Genomic DNA, 20815 nt, shown 5'->3' with positions numbered 1-20815 from the left:
GCTGGGCAGAAACAGGAGTATCATAGAACCACAGCACAGATTAGGTTGGAAGAGACCTTAGAGATCAGCTACTCCAACATCCCTGCCATGGGCATGGACACCTCAATGAGACTCAGCTGCCCCAGGTCTCATGCAGCCTGGCCTTGAACACCCCCAGGGAGGAGACATCCACAACCTCCGTAGCCAAACTGTTTCAGACTCTCACCACTGTTGTACTGACAAACTTCTTCCTAAGATTTGGTCTAAATCTATTCTCCCTCAGCCTCAAACCATTGTTTTGTCTCTAGACATTCTTCTGAAAAGCCCCTCTTCAGCCTTCCTGTAGGATCCCTGTAGGTAGTGGAAGGCAGCTCTAAGATCTCCTCCCAGAGCCTTCTCTTTTTCAGGCCAAACAATCCCAACTCCCTCAGCCTGCTGCAGCACTTGAATCATCTTCGTGACCCTCCTCTGGACTTGCTCCAACAGCTCTGTGTCCTTCTTATGATGGAGACACCAGAACCAAATACCACAGCTTAAATACATCAATGCTAGGTCTTCCTGGTTGGGTGAAGTTGTAGTTGTACTCCTTGCCAGCCACAAATGAAACTGCCTGACCAGCAGGAACAGTGTGGCCAGTAGGACAAGGGAGGTTCTTCTGCCCCTGCACTCAGCACTGCTCAGCCCACACCTTGAGTGCTGCGTCCAGTTCTGGGCAACGAAGCTGAGCAGAGGCCTGGAGCACAGCCCTGTGAGGAGAGGCTGAGGGAGCTGGGGGTGTGAAGCCTGCAGAAGAGGAGGCTCAGGGCAGAGCTCATTGCTGTCTGCAGCTCCCTAAAGGGAGGCTGTAGCCAGGTGGGGTTGGTCTCTTCTGCCCGGAAACCAGCAACAGAAGAAGGGGACACAGTCTCAAGTTGTGCCAAGGGAGGTCTAGGTTGGATGTTAGGAGGAAGTTGTTGTCAGAGAGAGTGATTGGCATTGGAATGGGCTGCCCAGGGAGGTGGTGGAGGCACCGTCCCTGTAGGTGTTGAAGCAAAGCCTGGATGAGGCACTTAGTGCCATGGTCTGGTTGATTGTCTAAGGCTGGGTGCTAGGTTGGGCTGGATGATCTTGGAGGTCTCTTCCAACCTGGCTGATTCTATGACTCTACTAAGCCAGGGCAGACCATCCTCCCCAAATCCAGCCAGCACTCAAGATACATTTGTTCTATTTGCCATTCAACTGTGTGTTGACTGTGATCTCTCTAATGAGCACCTCCACAACTGCAGAAATGACAAATTCCCAACACACACAGTGCGATTCCCAAACTGTTGCAGTCTGGATAATGTTCACTTGCTTTCAGGTTGTTGGAGTATTTCTTGTTTCACTGGCAGGACAAAGGACAAGTGGTGTACTCACAGAAAAGTTCCACTATAAAAGTCCTCAGGTATTCATATCTGTGAGATTTCAGCTCCTTTCAACTGCCTTGCATCAGAAGCCAGCTACAGAAGTTACAGAGCTCTCCAGCCTGCCATTTCAACTCCCCTCTGAGAGGAGCCAGTACCTCCTACAAGTCAGAATGGGTTGGTAGAAACCTGTCTGCCACTCTCTTCACACTTCTAGCTGCAACCTGTAGAAAGAGTTCAGATTCACAGACTGCACTGGGTTGGAAAGGACCCTCAAAGGTCATCTTTTTGAGTCCCTTTGCAATCAGCAGAGATGCCTCCAACATAGGCAGCCCAAGGCCATATCAAATCTGATCTGGAATGTCTCCAGGGACACGGCTTCAACCACATCTCTTGGCAGCTTGTTCCAGTGTTTCACCACTCTCACTGTTCATCCCTGAGCAGATGAAGCCCATCCTACAGCAGCACAAATGGGGTTTGGCACTAGCTGGCAAAAAGCACGAGTGAAGAACGTAACCAAATCTTCTGTACCTCAGCTTAAAAAAGGTGATGGCAAACGAGAGGCCTTCTGGAGGCCAAAGAGCATCTTTCACAGTGTAATAACTCACAGGCTGGCTACAGCAGGGAGGACTTGAAGTTAGCAGCAATGAGGTGCAACTGCAAGATGCAGCTACACACATCTGGGCTGCAGACAGCACTGCCAAGGTGCTGGGCTCTGAATGGGCTCCATGTGTGCCCAGGCATATTCTGCACATTATTACATGCTCTTTATCAGAGAGGGTCGTTAGCAGCCAAGCACCTAGCCAGGCCAGTCCCAGGCACCTATAATAACAAGCAGTTTTCTGTGAGAATGGCATCTGAGTAAAGGATTATGCCCAGGCTACGTGCAAGCCTAACACAAGTCTCAACTGGCACGGGCAGGACTGATCTCACCCACTCGATGGCTTCAGCACGGCTTCCCTGGCTCCACCTGCCCCACTCTTCAATGGGTACACACCCCGCTTTCTCCAGCCTACGTGCCAGAAGCATTACCAATCACAGGGTTGGGAGGACAGCTAATAGAGGTTCTTTAGAAATGTTGATGTCCTCTTGACAAATTCACTGCTGGAGACAAAGTAAAATCCAGCTGAGAAACCTCAGTGGGGTGTGAAGCAGAACACCAGTGCCACAGGTGGAGTGATACACAAGCTGAAATGCCCAACTCACCTGCCACACAGAGCTGAGCTGATAGGTTAGGACACGAACCTTTTGATCAAATGACCCTTAACTAATTCTATTAATACTCCCTTGTGCTCTCAAGAGAGGGGCCAGTTCTCAGGGAAAAGTGCAGAGATGTCGATAGCAGCATGTATAGGGAGGAAAAGCACACCCCCAAACCAGGTATGTGGATAGAAGCATGGGGAGGAAAAGCATACCCCCAAAACAGACATGTGGACAGAAGCACTGGGACGAAAAGCACACCCCCAAAACAGACATGTGGACAGAAGCACTGGGAGGAAAAGCACACCCCCAAAACAGACATGTGGACAGAAGCACTGGGAGGAAAAGCACACCCCCAAAACAGACATGTGGACAGAAGCACTGGGAGGAAAAGCACACCCCCAAAACAGACATGTGGACAGAAGCACTGGGACGAAAAGCACACCCCAAAAACAGCCATGTGGACAGAAGCGCTGGGAGGAAAAGCACACCCCCAAAACAGACATGTGGACAGAAGCGCTGGGAGGAAAAGCACACCCCCAAAACAGACATGTGGACAGAAGCACTGGGACGAAAAGCACACCCCCAAAACAGGTATGTGGACAGAAGCACTGGGAGGAAAAGCACACCCCCAAAACAGACATGTGGACAGAAGCACTGGGACGAAAAGCACACCCCCAAAACAGACATGTGGACAGAAGCACTGGGACGAAAAGCACACCCCCAAAACAGGTATGTGGACAGAAGCACTGGGAGGAAAAGCACACCCCCAAAACAGACATGTGGACAGAAGCACTGGGAGGAAAAGCACACCCCCAAAACAGACATGTGGACAGAAGCACTGGGACGAAAAGCACACCCCCAAAACAGACATGTGGACAGAAGCACTGGGACGAAAAGCACACCCCCAAAACAGGTATGTGGACAGAAGCACTGGGAGGAAAAGCACACCCCCAAAACAGACATGTGGACAGAAGCACTGGGACGAAAAGCACACCCCAAAAACAGCCATGTGGACAGAAGCGCTGGGAGGAAAAGCACACCCCCAAAACAGACATGTGGACAGAAGCACTGGGACGAAAAGCACACCCCCAAAACAGGTATGTGGACAGAAGCACTGGGAGGAAAAGCACACCCCCAAAACAGACATGTGGACAGAAGCACTGGGAGGAAAAGCACACCCCCAAAACAGACATGTGGACAGAAGCACTGGGAGGAAAAGCACACCCCCAAAACAGATACATGGATAGCAGCATGGGGAGGAAAAATACACCTCCAAATCAGACATGCCTGTGAAGTGTTTAAGTGCTCCGGTTTATCTGTTGTGTTGCTATCATTTCTCCTTAATGGTGAAATCACTCAAAACAAAAGAAAAAAGGCAGCCAGAAGCCTATTAAAAATGTCTATTTCAAGATACTGGCATTCATTTTTTAATCTGTGTGCACAAAACTCTTTCTTGCACTGCAGCTCAAGAACTGGAGAGCAGGAAGACACCCAAAGCAAACCCACTTTTGAAGCAGGCTAATCCCCTCCAATTTCCTTCAAGTTGGTAGTTTAGTGCTCCCTTCACATCCTGTCCTTCCTCACCTACTGTTGGTTGAAGATAATCTCTTCCAGGCTACTCAACTGCTGACACAGGAACCTCTGTGAGCACAGTGAACTACTTCCTTTTCTCCTTGAAAGGATTTAATAACCTACAGCTCCTGTGCCCTACTTGTAGTCCAACGTTTTCTCCTTTCTTGTACCGAATCTGCTAAAATAACATTTTATGGAGTGTCAGTTCAACAAAGGAAAAACCATAAACTTCGTTCTGGCAGTTCCCTTTCTCCAAAAATTTAATCAAAGAAAGAAAAAGAAAAGAAAAGGAAAAAAAAGCCCTCCTTTGCCCTTGAAAAGATGAATTGAATAGCCTTAGGTATTCCATAGCTGTAGTTATGAAAAAGGCTTTGGACACCGAACACACAAGTCTCTGCAGAAATGGGGAGAATGTTTTGCCCAAGTCATAAACTACTTCTTCTCCTGCACAGAGCAAAATATGCCACACTCCACTCCTTGGAGCTGTCTCAGGGAGGTACAGGTGCCATCCACCTCGAAGGGCAGCGATGCCGATAACACCAAATGAAGCAGCCTCAACACACACATACACACTGTTCAGCAAGAGGAGTGAGATTTTCTTCTCTACAGAAATACACTCTTCTGTCCAGACACCACTTCAAATGTTTTTTACAAAAAATATGTTAATATTTAATTAATATTTAACATCTGTCCAGCTCTTGATGCAAGAGAAACATGGACCTGCTGGAGGGGACCACGAAGACCATCAAGGGGCTGCAGCACATCTCCTATGAAGACAGGCTGAAAGAACTGGAGCTGTTCAGCCTGGAGAAGGGAAGCATATGAGAAGACCTTAGTGTTATATTTCAGTATCTAAAGAAGACCTTTAGAAAGGCTACAGAGGGACTGTTTGAAACTACTGTTAGCAGCAGGATGAGGGACAATGGCTTACAACTGGAGCAGGGGAGATTTCGGTTGGACATCAGGAGGAAGTTCTGCACAATGAGGATGGTGAAAGACTGGAACAGGTTGCCTAGAGATGTGGTTGAGGCCCCATCCCTGGAAACATTCAAGATCAGACTTGATGTGGCCATGGGCTGCCTGATTTGGTTGGAGGTGTCCCTGCTGACTGCAGGGAGATTGGACAAGATAACCTTTGAAGGTCCTTTCCAATCCAGTGCAATTGGTGAATATTATAATGGTAGCACCAAATGACAATATATAATACCCAAAATAAAATCATACATTACTAGGTGACAGAATGCCTGACTGTTACTTTTCTATGCAGAAAAGACTTTCCTACCTCAAAACTAAAAAGTGTCATGCTACAAGTCATGTCAAAGCAATGCAACACTCCCTGGTTATAAATGAAGATGAAGCCAGCAGACATTTAATATCTCCATGTATTTCCTATTTAATTCATCCTGTCATTGTACTTAAGTTTATTCTTTTCCTCATCTATACCCAAAATAAGTTTGATTCCAAAATGTTGTAGATGATAGTAGTGAGAAAAACATCCAACAGGAAGGATGGTCAAAGATCAACCCAGCTGCTGAGCACGTATTTAGATTGCATGCAGAAGAGGCCTTCTCACTTGGTTAAATTCCCCCTAACTGATCTGAAGTCAAATAGTCAATTGACCTGTGTATTACAAAGGAAACCCCAAATCCTCTCAAATCTGGTTTTCTAACTTAGAGCAAATATTTATGAGCATATTTTCTACCAAATGCTGAATCATGGGGAAAATCCACAAGTAAGTCATTGCTAGTCTGCAGATAATTTCATTTCAGCTGATTGAATGAATCTCTTTTTCTTGGTTTGGGTTTTTTTATTTCTGGCAGAACTGCAGGAGAATATTTAAAACAACTTTTTAGAGCTGCTGCAGTTTACAGAAAAACATGACTTGAAGCATTTTCAGGCAGGTTTGGGGCTTGCCTTTTGGGTTTGTTTTTCAAGTTTTGAAGAGACAAAGGAAAGAAAGAATTAAGTTAATTTCTTCTAAGTGCAAAAATATTCCCTTGTAGCCAAGCTGTAGCTTCAACAATTCAAATTTAAGCTATCCAATAGAAATTAAATTTAGAAATCAAATTTCTTCTCATTTATAAGAAGTCTTTTCTACTCTTCAGCCTCAATTACCACTTTCCCTTTTTTCCTTATTGGACTAGGCAAAAAAAAAAAAAAATACCCCCTTGTATCAGATCCAAAATAATTTTCACAGAAGTCCATGAAAAAACAACCCAACAAACCCATAAATCCCTCATTATTCCTATTGTTCTGTAGTACAGGAATACCCAAGCTCCAGTTGTGACTGACAAACACAGAGGGAAACGTTGGCCAGAAGAGGCACATAAAATGATTTAGTCAGACACTGAATTCAAAGAGATCAGAGGATAACTCTTACCATGCAGACCACTTACTGCTTATAAAGCCAACACATCTGGTTCCTACTTTTGCTCAGGTTCCTCAAAACTACATTGTTCCTATTTCTGTTGAGACCCTTAAGCATTCAAAACTCAAAGGAACGGATGTTATCACAGAGATACTCCTCTCCCCACTAAGGTGTAGTGAATTTATTTACTGTGGCATAAGCCACACTTCAGACCATTATCTTTAAATGGAAAATTCTAAATCACAGAATCAGCCAAGTTGGAAGACACCTCCAAGATGATCCAGTCCAATCTATCACCCAGCCCTAGCCAATTAACCAGACTGTGGCACTAAGTCCAGTCCAGTCTCTGCTTGAACACTTCTAGGGACGGCAACTCCACCACCTCCCTGGGTAGAACTCTGGGAAGAACTTCCTCCTAACATCCAGCCTAGACATCCCTGGCACAACTTGAGACTCTGTCCTCTTCTTCTGGTGCTGCTTGCCTGGCAGAAGAGACCAACCCCACAGCAGTGAGGTCTGCCCTGAGCCTCCTCTTCTGCAGGCTGCACACCCCCAGCTCCCTCAGCCTCTCCTCACAGGGCTCTGCTCCAGGCCCCTCACCAGCTTTGTTGCCCTTCTCTGGACACCTTCCAGTACTTCAACATCTCTCTTGAATTGAGGAGCCCAGAACTGGACACAGCACTCAAGGTGTGGCCTGAGCAGTGCTGAGCACAGGGGCAGAAGAACCTCCCTTGTGCTGCTGGCCACACTGCTCCTGAGCCAGCCCAGGATGCCATTGGCTCTGCTGCCCACCTGGGCACACTGCTGCCTCATCTTCAGCTCCTCTCTACCAGCACCCCCAGCTCCCTCTCTGCCTGGCTGCTCTCAGCCACTCTGTCCCCAGCCTGTAGAGATGCTTGGGGTTGTTGTGGCCAAAGTGTAGAACCCTGCACTTGGCCTTGTTCAATCTCATCCCATTGGCCTCTGTCCACCCACCCAGCCTTTCCAGGTCCCTCTGCAGGGCTCTCCTACCCTCCAACAGATCCACACCTGCTCCTGGCTTGGTGTCATCTGCAAACTTATTGATGATCATGTTAAAGTTGGCCTTCAATGAAAGAAAAAAAAAATCCCTTTTCTGGCTGTATTCAGTCAAAGAATGTTTGTGATTATGTACAAGTCTAGAAATATTTATCTGTGAAGGAAAATGGGGAAAAAAAGAGGACAATTTTCATATTTTCAATTCTTCCTGTTTCTATTAATTGCAACCCACATGCTTCTGGTTTTGTGGAATAAAATTCAGAGCCTCAAAACTCCAAAGAGAGGAGTTAAAACAAAGAAGTTAAATTCTCCACCAGAATGCATTTGTTGGAGTGTAAAGCTAACAAATGCTAACAATTTTGGCAACACTTCTGCATTTCTGAATCATTAGGTAGTTGAACTATTTTCTGACTTTGCTTGCCTGACGTTGGATTAGAATAATCCATAGAAATCAGTGGTTTCCCCTCACTAGGAATACTGCTCTCAGCGCTGGTCAGCTGATGGCAAAAAGGTTATATTACCAAAAAGAAAAGAGAGAGAGAAAAAAAAAGGGAAGGTTCAGCTATAAATAAGAAGGAAGCCTTGCATGTTCAGCAGAGGATTAGAATTGTTGACTCAAGAGAGGAGGAAGAAGGAATAGAGTCAAAGTAAACAAAATAATGGCGAGGCCGAGGAGGCACGCAGAGCATTGCAGGCACCCTTTGCTGAATGCAAGGAGGGTGCTTGTGCTAATGAAGACTTAAAACAGCTAGGTCTCAGGCAAAGAGAGTTGTTCATGCCATGGGAATGGCAGAATCCCCCCATCACGTCCTCCAATGTGGAGCTCTCGGCCAACAGACAGTAGTGAAGTAGGACAAAGAAGAAAAAGCTGAACTCAGGTCGTGTATTCAGTTGCCTGGAGACTTCAACTCCTGGAAACCTAAACATCTAGGCCAAAGTCCCCAGAGATATTTAAGCACTTTTTTTCTACTGATAGCAGCTATCATTTGGAAGCAGTGGGGCTTGGTGTCCAAATATGCCTGATGATCCAGACTATAACAACTTTAAGCTCTTCCAAGTCTAGGCAGCCACAGTGGCAGTATTAGGAAATTCTTTACATGCCTGACAGTATCTGGATGTCCATTGCCATTTTCAGATCATCCTGAGACTCTCTTTCTGTGTAAAGCCTGTGATGAAGCAGCACTTTCTAACTGATACTATGAAAATTTAAGTTGTGAAGCTTCACATTTGTGTCTTTGGTTAGGCTAACAGGGTTTTTTCCATAGTCACCACCTCCCTATCCCATCTGTTTCCAGATCTCCTCCTCTTTGTCATGGCAAGTACTTACTGCACAACCACATGGCCTCTGCTCTTTAAATGTCTCCCAATTTTTATTATAGCCCCGATCACCCCCACACACACCACCCCCAGTCTTCAACCCTCCTCCAACAGGCCACATCTGTATCACTGGGGCCAGTTCTGGGCTCCCCGGTTCAAGGAGGACAGGGACTAGCTGGAGAGGGTACAGCAAAGGGCTACAAAGATGCTGAGGGGACTGGAACATCTCTCTGATGGGGAAAGGCTGAGAGAATTGAGGCTTTTGAGTCTGGAAGAGCAGACTGAAGGGGATCTCTTCAATGCTGACCAGTATTTAAAGGGTGGGCATCAGGAGGATGGGACCAGCCTGCTTTCAGTGGTGCCCAGTGACAAGACAAGGGGTAACTGGCACAAAATTGACCATAAGAAGTTCCATTAAAACATGAGGAGGAGCTTCCTTAATTTAAGGGTGACAGAGCACTGGAGCTGGCTGCCTAAAGAGGTGGTGGAGTCTCCATCTCTGGAGACATTCAAAACCCACCTGGACATGTTCCTGTGTAACCTTCAGGTCAACCTGCCTTGGCAGAACAGTGGGACTCAACGACCTCCAGAGTTCCCTTCCAACCCCTACCAAACCACGACTCTGTGAAACCCTGCCTTGGCCTCCCTTCCCTCCCTGCTGCCACTCACACCCCCCTACTCTGCTCTGCTCATGACCACCAGTCCCTCTCCGTAAAGCCTGCTGCTTCCTAACGTCTCACTACAGGCTTCCTTCCTACTCTCACACCACAGACTTTCAGTTACAATCCTCCTTTCTCTTACAGAGAGCAAAACACCACCTCCCCTTAAAATAAGTGTATCTAATGTTGAACACCACAGCAAATAGCAAGAAGACTTATCCACAGGCAGCACCTTGCAGCCTCAGGGAACCTGCCTCTCCAGTGAAGCAAGCTTCACCATGCTTTGTTTGCACAAAAATAGAAGGATTTCTACCTAGTGGTGCATCCTCTGAAGTTCCACGTTTATTTGAGGCATTCCAAACTCACTGCAACACTGACATACAGAAAAACACCTCCAAGCTAAGCAGTAAATATACCTTCTTTGACCAGCTAACAGTTTCTAAGTTCTTGGGTATTTCCATTAGGGTAAAATGAAGTGAGCCAAGGAAAAGTAAACAACTGGAGAATCTATGCAAATAGAGGATGGAGCAACTAGGGATTACACTGGGCAGGATTAAGGCAGAGATTAAAAAAGCAGTAATTATTTGCAAATTTCTGATGAACATAACAGATTCATTGAACCTAATCCTAAAATGCCCCCTGTCCCTGGAGACCTCTAGTACACAAACTGACCATTCAGACCCTACCTTAGCACATTCAACCTTTAAGATCATTGAGTCCAGCCATAACCCAGCTAGCATGATCACTAAACTATATCCTGAAGTACCACATCTACATCTTTCTTAAACATCTCCAGGGATGGTGACTCCACCATCTCCCTGGGCAGCCTGTGCAAGTGCCTGACCTCTCTTGCAGCAAAGAAATTGTTCCTTGTGTCCAGCCCAAACCTCTCCTGGCACAATTTCAGGTCATTTCCTCTCGATTTATCACCCGATGCTAGGGAGAAGAGACCAACCCCACCTCACTCCAGCCTCCTTTCAGGGTGTTGTAGAGAGCAACAAGGTCTCTCCTCAGCCTCCTCTTCTCCACACTAAACAATCCCAGCTTCCTCAGCCTCTCTTAGTATGCCATGCCTTGAATACTCCACACCAGCCTTGCTGTCCTCCTCGGGACATCCTCCAGGACCTCAATGTCTTACACTGTGTTACTCAAAACTGAACACAGAAATCTCGAGAGTAAAAACTAGAATTGAAGCAGAAGTTTCTACAAAGAGCTTTAAGTCAATAAAAACTGGAGATGCTTTAAGATATTTTCCACATCTGTCAGTTGCTAAACAATGACTAAAGTCACATCCACCACCATTTTAATGAACATTGTCATCTAGTACACATTAATTTGGACCTAGTATCTGCCAAAACAAACTAAAAAGAATTCCATTTTTCCTTTAAGGGAGGCTCAGAAACATTCCAGACTTAGATGCCATAAATAAACTCCAGTGCATTATAATTATTTGCAATAATTGGCAAAAGCTGAAGATGAACTCTTTTTAAACTGCTTTCCTAGCTGCAATAATACTAAATATTAGAGCTGGATACTTTCAACAGTTCCACTATGGTGCAAGTGAGCCTCAGGTTGATTAACCTCCCCAAAAAGCCTGAATAAAGTGGAGCTTATTTTTATTCAGCATAGCTCAGCAACTGAAAAAAGTTGATTAAATCTTTTCAAATAGAAGGAAAAAAAATTATACACAGGTCTTACAAAGTTTATATATTCATTCTCTGACAGAACCACACTTAGTGCTCTGAGAGTTATTAAAAGAAAAACAGTGTAGATCCAACACACAGGAATATCTTTACTTGCATTAAGTATTTATAAGGTCCTTTCACATGGAAAAAAAACAAGAGCTCAAAATTATTAGCTTTTAACTTGCTGTTTATGTTTTAGTTCCAGGGATATGCTCGTTAAGTACTACCTCACCACGTGCCTGCAGATTCTTCACAGAACTCTGAGCTTAGGTAAGAAGGCCTGGAGTAGGGAAATATCTCTTGGATTGGACGAGGAATAATGTGGCCAGCAGGAACAGGAAAGTGATTTTCCCCCTGTATTTAGCACTGGTGAGGCCACACCTTGAGTCCTGGGTTTAGTTTCGGGCCCCTCACTCCAAAGAGGACATCGAAGGGGTGGAGTGAGTCCAGAGAAAGGCTAAGCTGGTGAAGGGTCTAGAGAACAGGGCTGGTGAGAAGCAGCTGAGGAAACTAGGACTGTTCAGTCTGGAGTAAGTGAGGCTGAAGGGAGACCTCCTGGATCTCTACAACTCCCTGAAAGAGGTTGGAGTGAAGTGGGGGTCAGTCTGTTCTCTCTAGTAACAAGTGACAGGACAAGAGAAAACATCCTCAAGTTTCACCAGTGGAGGTTTAGGTTGGATATTAGAAGAAAATTCTTCACTGCAGGGGTTCTCAAAGCTTGGAACAGGCTCCCCAGTTGAATCCCCATCCCTGGAGACATTTAAAAGACACAAAGACGTGGTGCTGAGGAACACAGTTTAGCACCAGACTTGCTAAGTAGATAATGGCTGGACTCCATGATACTACAGATCTTTTGCTACCAAACTGATTCTATGACTACCATAGAATGGTTTAGGTTGGAAAAGACCTCAAACATCATCTAGTTCCAACCCCTCGCCATGGGCAGGGAAAGCTCCCTCTAGAACAGGTTACTCAAGGTCTCATCCAACCTGGCCCTGAACACCTCCAGGGAGTCTGTGGATCACAGAAGCACAGAATGTGATCAAAGATCACATTCTGTGCTTCTGTGATCCACAGCCTCCCTAGGCAACCTGTTCCAGCGTCTCACCACCCTCACTGGAAAGAGTTTCTTCCTAACACGTAGTTTAAATCTCCCCTCTGCCAGTTTGAACCCAACTGTGAAGCATTTAAGAAAATGAGCACAGGGAAAAGAGCAGCAGAAAGCTGACCAAGTCAAGTGATCCCCAAGGAATCCACACATTAGCTGGTTAAGAAGCTGCCCAACCAGCAGCTCTTGCCACCTTTACACGGTCCGAACTGCACGTTCCCCAAGACCTTTGTGAAGTTAGAGCTCATGAAAAATTCAGCTTTAGGGCTTGATCCAGCACCCAAGGAAGTTAATAAATATTTTAGCACTGACATCAGTGAAAACAGAGCAGACCCTTTATTTGTTTCCTTAGTGTAAAGATTTCATATATAGATTTTTAATAACGAAATATCAAGAGGACCCAGATTTTATTGGCAGCCCCAAACATCGTAACGCCGCCATGAAAGGTGATTTTAATAGCCCAAATTTCATGCCTAAGCCATTTATCAAAGGAAAACAACTTGGCCAAAGCGTGAGACAAAAGCTACAACAAAGATGCTTCAGGAGTAATTGAACTTTCAGAAGAAACACCAAGAGCAGGGCAGGCAGCAGTGCAACTTTATAGCTCGTGAGCTCGGCACAGATGGACAAGTCATTTTTAGAAATGAATCACGCTGCAAATGATTTGACTAATTTTAAAACAGAGGTGAGCAACCAATAGCCTACAGGCCAGATATGGTTTGCTGCTGGAGTTCAGATGGCCCACAGACACATGGGTGCTTTATTACTTAATAACACCACGGCAGACTTCAAGGGAAACCACGCTCCAACAGTTTGCTTTATTTTCCAATACATAATCCATAAACCCAAACGCCAGCTGAAGTATAAAAGTATTGAGAACTTTGTTATTGGTTCACATTTGATTTTTGGTTTTTTTTTTTTTTTTTAAACACAGAAATTCTTGAGTTATTGTCCACTAAATATAGCACATTCTTGCTGTCCTGAGAAAATGAGACTTCGCAGCCCTCAACGTTTCAGTTAGGTTAGTAGAGAGAAGTTGGTTGTACTTTGAGTTTGGATGACAGGTAGAAGAATTTGGGTAGCTGCTGCAATACAGAGAAACATAACCTCCTCTATGGAAACTGGCTGAGAGAGTTGGAGCTGTTCAGTCTGGAGAAGGGAGGGCTTCAGGGAGACCTTAAAGCAGCCTTCCAGTACCTGAAGGGTACAAGAAAGGAGGGGAGGGACTTTTTACAAGGGTTTGTAGTGACAGGATGAGGGGGGAATGATAAAAGCTTGATTTAGACTGGACATTAGGAAGAAATCCTCACAGTGAGAGTGGTGAGACACTGGAATAGGTTGCCCAGAGAAGCTGTGCATGTCCCCTCCCTGAGCGGGGGGAGGGTGTTCAAGGCCAGGCTGAGCGAGACCTCGATTAGCCTGGTCTACTGGAAGATGTCTCTGCCCATGGCAGAGGGATTGGAACTAGATGACCTTCAAGGTCCTTTCCAACCCAAACCATTCCCTGAATGTCTGAAGCCTTGTTTAGGACAGGACTTCCACGGAACTCAATGAATGTTTTGCCTCTAAAACACAGTCCCAAATATAGACCTCTGTCTTTCACAGACAACTTCCTTCACTTCTGAAAGTGTATGCAGGACTCTAAATACGAAAAGAACAAGTGAATTTATTGAGATGGAGAAAAATCACAGCCTACCACTCTACTTTCCTCCCTTCTGCAATTATTTGCAGCTGCCATGACCATATTGATATTCAGTAAAGCGAAGGCTGCAGCTTTAATTGAAGTTTGAGTGCTATAAACAGTGAGCTGCCTGGCTCCGGCCCGCGCTCTAATACCATCAGCAGAACAGAGATGGGAAGCATAAACAAACCTTTTAACCAGATTACAGCTTCTCAAACGGCCAAGAATCCCTTCGGCAAGAACTCCTGGGTGACAGAATGTTAAAGGAGGAAAAATATCTTGAAAGAGTATCTTAAGAGAGCCTAACCTTTCCTAAGATAGGCTGAATGGGAGTCATCTGAGGAGAACAGCTCACTTTTCAAAGGGACTATCCTTGAGAAACAGGGGCTCATCCTTCAAGGCAACAGACAAAGCCAGAAAACTTGAAAACAAATGCTTGCAAAACAAAATGTCTTTCCAAAGGCTTCTTCTCTTAAGACTTCAAAATGCTTCACGACAAGTTCCTGAGCTTTGAAACATCTGCAGATCTTAAATTGCACGTTTCCAGCAGCCACGCTCCAGAGCAATGCAACAAAACCACATTGCATCACCAGTCTGTACCAACTCAGCCTCCTCAGAAACTTGCTTTAGGCAAGCTTCTTCCCGGCAAAGATCAGGAAGAAGCAATGTATCCTCCCTTCTACCCCCAAGCCCCCAAAAGACAAAAGGAAGTTCTGTTCTCAAGGAAATCAGCGTGCTACAGATCTCTGACTACTTTGTTTCTTTAATCAGTGATGTCATTTGTCCACTTTTGCACTGTTTTCTTACAAAAATAGCAGAGACTAAAAATTTTTTCCCTTCATTTGGGGGTTGGACAAGAGCATCCAGTCAAAACTTTTGTGCTCACCTTCTACAAACATAGAAAACAAATAAAAATTACCTCCTTAGATCAACAGCTTCCATATATATATATATATAACAAAATTAAATGGATATATAAGTCTTTATTACATGAGTCTTAAAAGTAAAAACGAAACAAATTTAGTATGTATATAAGAGTAGATTAGGTGCAAACACAATCAAAATATCACAGAATCACAGGGGCTGGAAGGGACCTCGAAATACCATCGAGTCCAACCCTCCCTGCCAGAACAGCATCACCTAGAGCAGACCACACAGGAACGCATCCAGGTGAGTTTTGAGCATCTCCAGAGAGAGAGTCTCCATAACTCTCCTGGGCAGCCTGTTCCAGTGTCCTGTCACCCAAAGCCAGCTGGTTGGTGCTGTCAATGTTACAGCTTGAATGCTACTAAAACACATGAAATTTGTACTGATTCTAGAGGGGGTCATCATATGTGTGCATATAGACACGTGCATGGCTGTGCACACCTAAATACACAAAAACACACATAAAGGATAGAGGGAAAAACTTAAAGGATGAAGTCAAACCCAAATCTTTGACACGTTTTTATAAAGACTGGGGCTTGTCACAACAGCTAATCCTAAATAACATGCTGGCACTGATCTAGCAGAGTTTAAAAGACAAACCTAAAACTGGCAAATCAAAATGTAATTTACACGTTTCTGAAGCATTAGGCAGCAGGAATGGAAAACAACAAAATCGGACTATCTCTAGTGATGATAACTCAGCCTACCTTCTCTTTGGTCAACTTCTTTTCTCCTAACTTAGCCTGCATTTTTGTTTCCTTTGGCAGCAGAGTGGAAGCCAATGCTGCTGCAAGCCTCTCGTTATCTAAATGTTGAGAATATCGCCACTTGATCCAACAGGATCTGCTGGGCAAACAATTGACAACTGTTCTGCTTCCCTCACTTGGGAATTTGTCTTAGCCAGGCCACGCTACTGATGCTGCAAACCAAGGGCCCTAATCTTTAAGATGCTGTTTACATTTCAGATTACTCCTCCTTCAGTAAGGCACCAAGAACTTGTGGATTTAACATCACTGAAAACAGAGACTAAGATCAAATTATGACAATAGATTTAGGGGGTTTTAATCCAGGGCTACACCATCACCACCTATGGGATTAATGTAATTGAAGTAATTTTTCCAGAAGTCTTAGTTACCAGATATTGGAATAATGATGTTTTTAATGCTATTTGCTTAGTTTATTTGAAAATATTTTCTGTAGGAGGTGTAAAATAAAAATGAAAACAGCATGCTGAAGAATTTGATGAGAGCAATAAGTGAAATCCTTTATCTGCTTCAATAAAGTTATTAGAAGCCTCAAAAATAATTTCCAGACATTTTACTATTTGATTATTAAAGGAAATTTAAAGCTCCAGAAAGAGAATCATATAATCAAGCAGGCTGGAAGAGATCTCCAAGCTCATCCAGTTCAACCTAGCACCCAGCCCTAGCCAGTCAATCAGACCATGGCACCAAGTGCCTCATCCAGGCTTGGCTTCAACACCTCCAGGGACAGCGACTCCACCACCTCCCTGGGCAGCCCATTCCAATGCCAATCACTCTCTCTGACAACAACTTCCTCCTAACATCCAGCCTAGACCTCCCCCACCACAACGTGACACTGTGTCCCCTTCTTCTGTTGCTGCTTGCCTGGCAGCAGAGCCCAACCCCACCTGGCTAAAGCCTCCCTTCAGGCAGCTGCAGACAGCAATGAGCTCTGCCCTGAGCCTCCTCTTCTGCAGGCTGCACACCCCCAGCTCCCTCAGCCTCTCCTCACAGGGCTCTGCTCCAGGCCTCTCACCAGCCTCATCACCCTTCTCTGGACACGTTCTAGTATCTCAACATCTTAGAAACAATCTAAAGAGACAAATGTCTTGGGCATCCATATTGCCCTCTACAATGTTCCTAGCTCCAGCTCAACAAAACACTCAAAGCCATTCTCCACAGCTTGTTTCCCAGTCAATCCCATGGGAAGGATGGGAATCGATGGAGATTTCTGTGATGGGAACACCTGTCAAAATGCAGTCAAACTGAGATGATCAGCTCATTGCACAAAGGTCTATGAATAGCCACCTCACAGTAATGACCGACTCCTGCTGCTAGGTGCCAAATCCAAACAACTTGGGAGGTAAAAAGGCTCCAAACGCAGATCTTTGGAGCAATACTTCACTTCCATTTCAACTTTTAAGTGATTAAATGATCTGTTTTTCATACTTTTTAATATTCTTGTCTCTGGAGTGGGTCCAGAAAAAGGCAACAAAGCTGGTGAAGGGTCTAGAGAACACATCTAGTGAGAACCAGCTGAGGGAACTGGAATTGTTCAGCCTAGAAAAAAGGATGCTGAAGGGAGACCTTCTGGCTCTCTACAACTCCCTGAAAGGAGAATGGAGACAGGTGGGGGTCAGTCACTTTCTCTCCAAGAAGTAACAGGACAAGAGGAAACATAGAATGATAGAATCAACCAGGTTGGAAGAGACCTCCAAGCTCAGCCAGTCCAACCTAGCACCCAGCCCTATCCAGTCAACTAGACCATGGCACTAAGTGCCTCATCCAGTCTTTTCTGGAAGACCTCAAACAGCCTCAATCTGGACCAGGGCAGGCTTAGATTGGACATTAGAAGAAACTGACTAGGGTCTCAAACACTGAAACAGGCTTCCCCCAAGAAAGAGGGGATTCCTAGGGGGCAGCTGAATTCCCATCCCTGGAGGCGTTTCAAAGAGGCAGAGATGTGCTGAGGGACATGGGTTAGCAGCAGCCTTGGCAGAGATAGAGAATGGTTGGACTGCATAATCTTATGAGTCTTTTCCAACCAAAACTGTTCTCTGATTCTACACACATATATTGTGTATGCAGCTAAACACATATTCCTACCTACTCACACACTTCAGAACCTTGCAGCCTAACTGACTTGAACAAATTCTACCTCAGTTTAAAAACAGTGCAAAGTCTGAACTCCTTTTTAAGAGGCTTCATCAACAAAAGAAACAAAAAAGGTATAATAAAGAACTTGGAATTTGAAGAGAGGAAAGGAGTCAGCACTTCTTAATTTCTTAACTGCTGCTTTTTATTAGCATCCCACTTGCTTTAGCTCTAGTTCCACAGCTTTCAGGGTGCTTTTACTTTTATCTGTCTTCAATGCTCTTCCAAAACTTTCTTCCTCACACAAGGCTTTGGTTCCTGTGCAGGCCTATCTGAAACTGACTAAGGCAGCCTTATTCCACTTAATAGCTCCAAAAATAATGACAAAGAAAAGCCAGTGAGAACCTGTGGTTTCAAGCATTAAAAATCACTCTTAAAAAGAATAAGCAGGTCTTTAATGACATAAGAGCATTAAGAATGTGTCCTGAATCTTTTTATTGGTAAAAATCGCTGTTAACTTCCTACTTCCACCGGCACAAACTAGAAACCAATATTAGGCCCTTAAAAAACATCCAACCAAACAAAACCAAGCCCCCAAACATCTGAATAACCCCAGCAGAAGAAACCAAGCTCCTCATTTTAAGAACATGTTGGGAAAGGCAGCTCAATCACTTTCAAATTTTGTGTCCTGGGCCATTAATAGAAGAGATTCTTCTCCTGCAAGCTGCTTTGTGCATGTGGTCTCTTAAGCCCATAGAAAGACACGCTGACATTAGCAGGGCTCCAGATGGGCACAAGGGGCCACCCACCTGGTCAACTGCTTGCCAGAAGGAACATCCACAATAAGCACTCGCTGCTAATTCAGAAACTGATTTTCTAGGTATGGATTATATTCAAATCACTGATATGCCCCACAGAAAGAAGTGCCATGAGTAACAGCAGAGGAAAAAAGAAGGACTCCACCGCCAAACGGACTGAAATAATCCAGCTGAAACCCAAAGCATTCCATTTTTGAGTGGACTTGTTATTTATGCCAAGATCTGCAGTGCTTTTTAACGAGGAGGAAGACTAATCTCTCCACAGCCAAAGAAGAATGAAAGGACTGCAAAGCAAACTTAAATCACTGGAAGTATTGCATCATAAAGATTCTCCTCAAACATCCGCCTACCTCGACTAACCAGAAACTCACATGTTCATCTACAAAAGGAAGGTCAGGCAGCAAACTCCAAGGAAAGGCTGTTAAAATCTAAGGCAGCCTCTTTAAGTCTAGCACAGCCTATATTTTGCCATGCTGGGTTCCTCACTAACCAAAAACAATCTCTCTCACCTAGAGTCTGGGAAGCCACTGACCTGGAATACATGAAAATAATCATAGAATAGCCTGGAGTGGAAGAAACCCTAAAGATTATTTGGTCCCAACACCCTCCTCACCCACCCCCCCACCTTTTGCTAAACCAGGCTGCTCAAGGCCCTGTCCAACCAACCCCTGAACACCTCCAGGGAGGAGGCACGCACAGCTTCCCTGAGCAACCTGTCCCAGTGTCTTGCCACTCTCACTGTCAGAAAATTCCTCCTAATCTCCAGTTTAAATCTGCCCTCTTTCAGCTTAATATTATTTTTGGCTCCAAAGCCCTAACAAAACTGTACTGCCCTTCAGTTACAGCTCCTGATAACGCCTTCACACAGGTTGAGTCAATTTTTTCTGTTCTTAGAAGGCTGTTGTGACAGTGGCCAGAAGTCCCAGATCAGACCCTTTGTGTGCTGCAGGAAACTCCTGACACAGCTCAGAATCCCATCCCCACCAGTGGATGCTTAGAGGGCACATTCCCTACCCAATCCCCCCACACCAAGAGCTGTCTTTCCAGCACAGACTTGGCTGCAGGAGGTGGAGGCCATAAGGAAATCAAGATTTTATTAGCAATTTTATCTTTAGGATTTAAAGTAAGAGAAGACCCTGAATTATCCTGCCCACCTTTGGAATTCTGTTAGGGTATTTTACTAAGCAATCACATTAAATCTAATCATACCTATTTTTAACACTAACCCACAAGGAAATTAAAGTGTTAAACCCCCATCATGGATAAAACATCTCCTCAACTGCAGGCCATCGAAGTTGCAGGCAGATCTGCAGCTCTACGTACACGGGGAGAGCAATCCTGAAGCTGCTCTAGGTTTCCATGTACAAACAAAAGTAGACCAATGATGTCTCAGTTGGAGAAAGGAAGCATTGCCATTGGGAAAGAAGAAAAAAAAAAGTAAGGAAAATTGTGTCCTTTACTCCTGGAAAGCCTTTTGCTACCCAATTCCTGCCTGGAGTGAGCTAACTAAAACGAGAACCACACATGTAAAGCTTTTGATGTGTGTCTATCCATTCTGATGATGATTATCGTGTGCTTTTCTCACGTTTAAGAGCAAAGTCATCTCGTTTCCACCCCATCAAATGATGGCTCTCTCAAACTCTTTCCAGTTTGACCACAACCCCACTGCTTGGCACAGGACACTCGTGTACAGGTCAGAAACGGGAGACAGCAAAGCTCTTTCTGGTGGGTACCCTTCCAGCAGGACGCAGAGCCGACACACACTCTCTGCCCATCACCGTTCAACCCTGGTGCCCCACCGAAGTACATACTCATGGCTTACTCCATGGCGCAGCATGCTCCACAGCACTGAAAACTCAGCACTCAAACCACCTTTCCCAAACGATGGAGGGCATCATCAAGCTCCAGAAAACAGCAGACAGCGGCGATTTGAACATCCACCTTAGGTAAAGGACTCTGAATTCAACGTGGCACTAACGCCCAAACTCCCGCTTCTGGAGTCTCCCACGTCTCCAGAAGGCTTCTTCCAATATTTCCTAGAGTTAGGCATTAAGTTTGCTTCCTCCTGTTTCAACCTGCTTCAGACATTTTGACACCCAGCTTGCCTTGGAGTAAGTCGAAGAAAAACGGTCAGACCAAGCCTACCAGCGCTACCTGACCCCACAAACCGGTAACACCGTGAGCGTGGATGGAGACATTTGGCCTTCCCAGCTGAAGGCCATGGAAAAACAGCTCACGGCAAGTCGCGTTTGAGCAAACCCT

General features: G+C 45.0%; 1 protein-coding gene across 7 annotated transcripts in view; it reads right to left on the bottom strand.

Moving 5' to 3' along the window:
• Positions 1-20815, bottom strand: part of MBD5 (methyl-CpG binding domain protein 5) — a 218460-nt gene that overhangs the window by 196388 nt on the left and 1257 nt on the right. The window lies entirely within an intron of this gene.

The sequence above is a fragment of the Pogoniulus pusillus genome, chromosome 2 (assembly GCF_015220805.1).
Source record: "Pogoniulus pusillus isolate bPogPus1 chromosome 2, bPogPus1.pri, whole genome shotgun sequence".
NCBI classification, from domain to species: Eukaryota; Metazoa; Chordata; class Aves; order Piciformes; family Lybiidae; genus Pogoniulus; species Pogoniulus pusillus.
This window is presented reverse-complemented; position numbering and strand designations above follow the sequence as displayed.